Raw genomic sequence first — 7,205 nt, forward strand, 5'->3', positions numbered from 1 at the left:
AAGGTGGTAACCTTGAGCTGAAGAGCTCAGAAATAGCATCCAGGCCAGAGTTCAAACCCCATGACCAAAATTTAAAAAAAAAATACCATGTGCATTTTGGCTCCAATTTCTTAATTGTAGAAATCTAAAGTGTGTTGTAGAATAAATGTTAAAATAAATATTACGATCCAATATTACTTCACAGACTAACGAAACTAATTATATCATGTCACATAACTAACTGCAAGATGCATTCTCTTTTCTAGGAGCTAAAATGTAAACAAAGAACATAATACAAAAATTATATATATATATATGAACACATAATACAGATATAATAAGTAAGCTAAAGTACTGGCCTTTAGTCCATCTTAATATGTTCCAGGATCTATTGGTCCAAGAGAGAATTTCAACAGGGCAGAATGAGTCTTAGATTCTATTTGGTACTTGGGATTCAGATGTTAGAAATTACACAAATTGCTTTCTACCCATTGACCTTTTTTCTTGAGTACTAGCACTTGAACTCAGGACCTCTGGTTCTTCTTTCACTATTTGCTAATGTTTGGTGATGTACCATTTGAGCCATTTCTCTACTTGAAGCTTTTTGCTAGGTAATTGATGATTTATATACCAAAGATGTCTTCAAGCAATATTTCTCAGATCCCAACCTAAATAACTAGGATTATAAGCGTAAGGCAGAGCCTAGCTTCCCATTGACATTTCAACAATCTTTTTTTTTCAATCTAGAATCAACCATTTTGCTAAGCCTTTGTTTAACTCTAGCCTTTATATATGAAGAAATATTTAAGATTGATTAATATGTCCAATATCTTGTCACAATGATGAGTCTAAGCAATAGGTTCACAGTCAAAAGACTAAATAATTATAAATTTGATATAAGTGTGAATTATTATGTGACAGTTATAATGTTGAAGCTGTTTTTACAAATGAATCATGTTTAAGAGTGTGAAAATACTAAAGCAATCCTTGTAGTTCAATGACCTTCTTTTGGGTTGATAATCAAGTAGAGAGAACAATAAGAAGTTTGAAACGGCACTGGGGAGCCAGCCACTATCTGTATTGTAACAATTTAGACTGGAGTGTTTTTTCTTTTATTGCAAAGGGATGTACAGAAGGGTTATAGTTACATAAATCAGGAAATGAATACATTTCTTTTTGAACGGTGTCACTACTTCCCTCATTTTCTCCCCATTTTTTTTCCTTCCCAACCTACCTCATTCCCAAATTGTATAATTTCGAACACCGTGTCTGGTAAATAACACTGCTGAATCTATTTTTTGTAATAATGGAAAACAAATGATGCTCCTTGACAACAAAAGTAAATCACCAAATAGATTCTTTAAAGATCACCAAGTGGATTCTTTAAAGATTAGGGGTTACCTGTACACACACACACACACACACACACACACACACACACACACACACAATTGGCAACAGAAGGAATATAAAACAGGTTCTGCCTGGGATTTGAGTACTAGTGGAAAGGATAGAGTGTGAAAAATATAATGAAGGTAAATATGGTCAAAATAATTTATGTACAGGGCTAGTAAGGTGGCATATACAGTGGTGCTGTGGCTCATGTGGTAGAGTTCCAGCCTTGAGAAAGCTCAAGGATAATATCGAGGCCCTGAGTTCAAGCCCCAGGACTGGAAAAAATAAATAGATAGGGGGGAGATGGGGGGGGAGGGTAATGGGGACCAAGACATGTGAAAGGGTATCAATGTATGTGAATTAATGCACCCTCTATCTGGCAAATATCATGTAACCCTTTTATTAATTACAATGAAAATATTTTCAAAAAATAAAAATAAATAGATAAAGAGAGAGAGAGAGAAAGAAAAGAATAAAAGGATCATTTTCCCAGAGAAGATCAAGATGCAGCATTTCATTAGTTTTTATGACCTAAGAATAACTCTCTGTGTCTCCATGTTCTTCCCTCTGGGACTTATGCTACTGAAAGGCATATACTAGATAACTAGATTCTTTATATCTGCTGACAGATTCAGGAAATATGTGCATCAGAACAGCAAAAATCCAATCTATAGAGACTGCTATGTTAAGACACTTTCAGAGGTAAAAGGAGGTTGTCTCAGAAAAAGCGTATGAGACCAATAGTCACTTCAACCTGACATAGGCTTTCATTGACGTTTAGGGGCCTGGAACACACCAAGCCCCTCCCCAGGACTCCAGGGGGTGATTGGCATGAAAGCTGTACACAAAGTGCAACATGTCTCATGAATTATTTGGCGCGCATAATTTCCCATGACCACTGAAGCAAAACCCACGTAGTGAGAACTCTGCAATTATAGCTAGAATAAAATGACATCTTAACAAATCAAAAGTAAATTAGGGTCACTCCAGATTATATGAGTTGAAGCTGGGCAGTGTGTATGTGTGTGTTAGAAGCCTCTATCTTTCCTTTAATTGGGCAATATGATCTGCTAACTTTTCAGGAGCAGCATGTTGCTAGGCACACACCAAACCTTTCCTTATGTTTCTTTAACTCATTATTTATATTTATTACTAACACCCTGACCCCACAAAGGTCTGAAGGCCCACGGCTAACTAGTACCTATCTCTTGTAGTGCAGTCCCAGCCTATCAGTCATTAATCTGAAGGCCATTTTATCAATGTCAGATAATGTTTCCATCCACAATAGTAATATTTTAGTAATCTGAAAATATAACTTCACTTGCATACAATTAAATATCCAATTCACACAACAGAACCTAGAAGAATATCTTAAGCTACATCTTCATAAAAATTTACTGTTCAAAATATGATTTAAGAAAGAAATGAAAATTGTAGAAATATTTGGAACACAGATTTTCTTTTCAGGAGTATAAGAAAACTTGGAAATGCCTATATCTTGCAAACCTAAGAAATACATCTAATAAATTTTAAAAATGCAACAGAATTTTGCTGTCACCTTTCAATATCCTGGGGCTAGAAATCTAATTCTGTCACATAACACTAAAATACAACAGTGTTAAGGAAAAACCTAATGAATTACAGTACTCATATAAAATATCACCTAAAATTATTATGTCAAATGAAATGGAAAATAACTTACTTATAGCTCTACTTAGAGAAAATGGATAAGTTAATAAATATTGATATACTATATAAATTCTTTATAAAGCATACTTTCACAAAATAAATTATAATGCAACATCTGAGATGAAAGAGATATTAGAGTATGTTATTCATAATCAAAAGTTTTAGATTGTTTCCTTAGAAATTATTTACAACCTAGTGTACCTTTATAGGTACATATACTTCATCTTAACTAAAATACAATATGTTAATGCTAGATGTTCTTCAACACACATAGTACTTTAGCAATGTTATTCAAGCTTAGCTGAGTAATAACTTCCTTTTCCAAGTACAAGTAGATAATCTGAGGTTCTGAATTTTGTTAACAATATGCTACATTGTCATATAAAGACTTAGGTTGAGCCAAATCATTTTTATTGCCTGATGGGAACACTAGTTAGATAGACACCATAGCATAATGGTTCAGTTTGAGTTTCACAATAACTTGAGCAAGGGGTACCCAGATTTTTTGTCAAATACTATTTTTTGTGTTCCTCTGAGAAAGCATTCTAGGATTTTTTTTAATAAGAAAGATTCCTGGGAGTAAACTAAATAAGGCAACCTACATTGTGCGGGCTTTGTCAAATCAGTAAAAGACGTAAGTAAAACACAGAGGTAGACTCTCCCTGAAGTGAGAAGGATTCCAAAAGCAGCCTGGCTGCTTTTGAACTGAAACAGATATCTCTCCACACTTCTGATCAAACTGATGTCTGAACTCTTCCTGGGCCTTGAGCTTGCTGGCTTTCGGTGTGGAATTATTTACACCAATGGTACTGTAGATGACACTGGCTCTTAAGGCTCTCCAGCCCGCTCAGATTAATACTATCTAACCTCTGAAATTGTATGATCAAGTTCTTTATGATTGATTCATCATTGTCCTTTGATTTTGCTTCTCTACGGAAGCATAAGTAATATACATAGTCATCCCAGCACATTCTAACTAACTACAGTTTCTGCCAGGGATGCACCACTGATGAGAATGTGGACTCATTCTGTGATGATAAGGCCTCCTAAAAATATTTCTCCGTTATACCAAGTGTTCAGAGCCTTGCTTTGTTGCCATGAAAAGTGGAGACCTGGAAGTATGGAGAAGTTGAAAAACTTATGAGTACTTCTTGATCACCAGAAGACAAGAGGATGAGTAAATGCATTTATGAAGGAAGCACTTTATGCTACCACAGAATCCTACACATTCAAGCCTCTATTGCTTGTGGCATGGCCTCAAGAACACAAAACTTCTAGTGATTGCCCTTTTTCTTCTTTACTCTTCAAGAGTCACAACATGTTTCAATCTACTGGCATTCATTTTGTTAAACTGTTAATCATTCAAAAAGGGTTATGCCATGGAATATCACTCTTTGATATACCATACTTTCTAGATGGTGTACCTGGCCCTGTATGCATTTATGTGTATGCTAATAGTTTAGATCTAACATACATATAAGGGAAACACACGTGCATTTTTTTTCTTTCTGAACCTGGCTTATATCAGACTGACCTGATTTTTTCCAGCATTGTTTCCTTGAAAATAGCATAATTTTATTCTTCCTGATGGATAAAGTTGTGTGTGTGTGTGTGTGTGTGTGTGTGTGTGTGTGTGTGTTTCTCATTTTCTTTGATCTTCCTTTGATTTTAGGGAATATGGGCTATGTCTATAACTTGACTATTGTGAATACAATTAACACGGATGCACAGCTGCCTTTATTGTATCCTGACTTAGTAAATGCCCGAGTGGTAGGAATGGATTGTATGATTGCTCTATTTTTAGTTTTATGAAATGGGCAACTACTCCAGAAGTCTATGTCAACTTCCTTAGTGGTTAAACAATCATATGTTCATATAAAAATAAATCCTTAGCCGGGGAAAATGGAGGCTTCGAGGAAGAGCAGGGCTTCGGGCGCTGGCAGCAAGGAGGAAGCATTTATGACCTTCTACAGGGAGGTGAAACAAATAGAGAAGAGAGACTCCGTTCTAACGTCTAAAAATCAGATTGAAAGATTGACCCGGCCTGGTTCATCTTATTTCAATTTGAACCCATTTGAGGTTCTTCAGATTGACCCTGAAGTGACTGATGAAGAAATAAAAAAGAGGTTTCACCAGTTCTCCATATTGGTGCATCCTGACAAAAATCAAGATGATGCTGATAGAGCCCAAAAGGCTTTTGAAGCCGTGGACAAAGCTTACAAGTTGCTACTGGATCAGGAACAAAAGAAGAGGGCCCTGAATGTAATTCAGGCAGGAAAAGAATACATGGAACACACTGTGAAAGAACAGAAATAACAATTAAAAAAGGAAGGAAAACCTACAAATGTGGAGGAGGAGGATCCTGAGCTGTTCAAACAAGCAGTATACAAACAGACCATGAAATTCTTTGCTGAGCTGCAAATTAAAAGGAAAGAGAGAGAGAAGCCAAAGAGATGCATGAAAGAAAACATCAAAGGGAAGAGGAAATTGAAGCTCAAGAAACAGCCAAACGAGAAAGGGAATGGCAGAAAAACGTTGAGGAAAGTCGAGATGGTCGGGTAGATAGCTGGAGAAATTTCCAAGCAAATACAAAGGGGATAAAGGAGAAGACCACCAAAAGTAAAAATGGAGCAGCGTGAATGACCACTGGGCCCTACTCCACCCTGGCACTTCCTTCCTGCTTTGAAGGACTCGTTCTGCCCTCCCCCTCCAACGTTAGAGTAGCATTTGCTTCTTAGTCCATTTTGTTTTCAATACAATTTGTTACCAATCAGAGTAATTGTTTTGTACATTGAATGAGGGCTTGGTTTTAACACCTTCCTCCTTCCCTCTGCCCCTCAGAGCAGAGGGACAAGGAAGTGCCACTGCTGGCACTACCTTTTCCTTCATGGCCTGTAACCTAATATTTTGTACTTCACCTAATTGTGATGGCTAGAAAGTTCATGTATAGTTTCTGAAAATCATCCAATTAAACATACTCCCTACAGTGGTGTTGCCGTGACTTCAGTGCCACCTTGGGGAGTCCCTTGCTTCAGGGGTGCTGTAGGACAGGAAGGGCAGGCCCTTAGTGGATGTCAGAAGCCCCCCTGGAGTCGACATGCACCCTTCTTTTTGTCCTATCAGTGTGGCACAAATCTACAAGTCCTCTGAACCCCTTCCCTTTCCAAAGAACTAGCTGTCTTCCAGCCAGCACCATTGTATCCTTACGTGCCTCCATTAGTGGTAATATTCTTTATTTATAATAAATTTTTATACACCCCCCCAAAAAAATCCTTTTCCCCCTCATTCTCAGTAGCATTTATTGTTTGTTTACTTGATTTGCCATTCTGACAGAAGTGAAGTTTAATCTACTTTGATTTAGATTTTAATTTCCTTTTTGAATAAGGCTGAACATCTCTTCATCTATCTGTTAGCCACTTACCCTTCTTCTGAGACTGTCTATTTAATTCATTGGTCTCATTGATAATTGGATTATTTGTTCATATGCTGTTAAAATTTTAGCTTTTTGTGTATTCTGGATATGAATACTTCCTCCTTGGATACTTGGAGAAGACATTCTCAAATGGATTTTTCCGGTAGATCTGACCTATTATTTTAAAAAGCTTTTTCTTAATATTTTTTTTGCCAGTCCTGGGGCTTGAACCTAGGGCCTGAGCACCATCCTTGGACTTTCTCAAGGGTAGAGCTCTACCACTTGAGCCACAGCACCACTTCTGGCTTTTTCTAGTATGTGGTACTGAGGAATCGAATCTGGGTCTTCGTGCATGCTATGCAAGCACTCTACCACTAGGCCAAATCCCAGCCCTAAAAAAAGGTTTTGAAAGAGTGCATCAGGTTGAAATAAAGACATTAAGCAACAATTTTGCACATAAAAATAAAAAGCACTGGGAAAGGTAATTAGTAATGTATTAAAGAGGATATTTTCATTTTTCTTCACTGTGATTTTTAAAGGCAACTCATAAAGCAATCTTTGCTAATCTATATACGTAGTGAAAAATTTTTACTACAATAGAATTTGTACAATTGCAGCACCAAGGAAGAAGAGAAATAAAGCCACATAACAGAATATTTATACCACTTTGATTAAAGTGATAAAATTAAGATGTGAATTATACTCTTAACCACAAAGAAAGCAGCAAAAG

At 36.7% G+C, this 7,205-nt stretch overlaps 1 pseudogene; it reads left to right on the plus strand.

Moving 5' to 3' along the window:
- The first annotated feature begins 4,965 nt into the window (after nt 1-4,965).
- On the plus strand, nt 4,966-5,834 carry LOC150064227 (dnaJ homolog subfamily C member 8 pseudogene; annotated as a pseudogene).
- The last annotated feature ends 1,371 nt before the right edge of the window (nt 5,835-7,205 follow it).

The sequence above is a fragment of the Megascapheus bottae genome, chromosome 4 (assembly GCF_031878675.1).
Source record: "Megascapheus bottae isolate mThoBot1 chromosome 4, mThoBot2.hap1, whole genome shotgun sequence".
Lineage (NCBI taxonomy): Eukaryota > Metazoa > Chordata > Mammalia > Rodentia > Geomyidae > Megascapheus > Megascapheus bottae.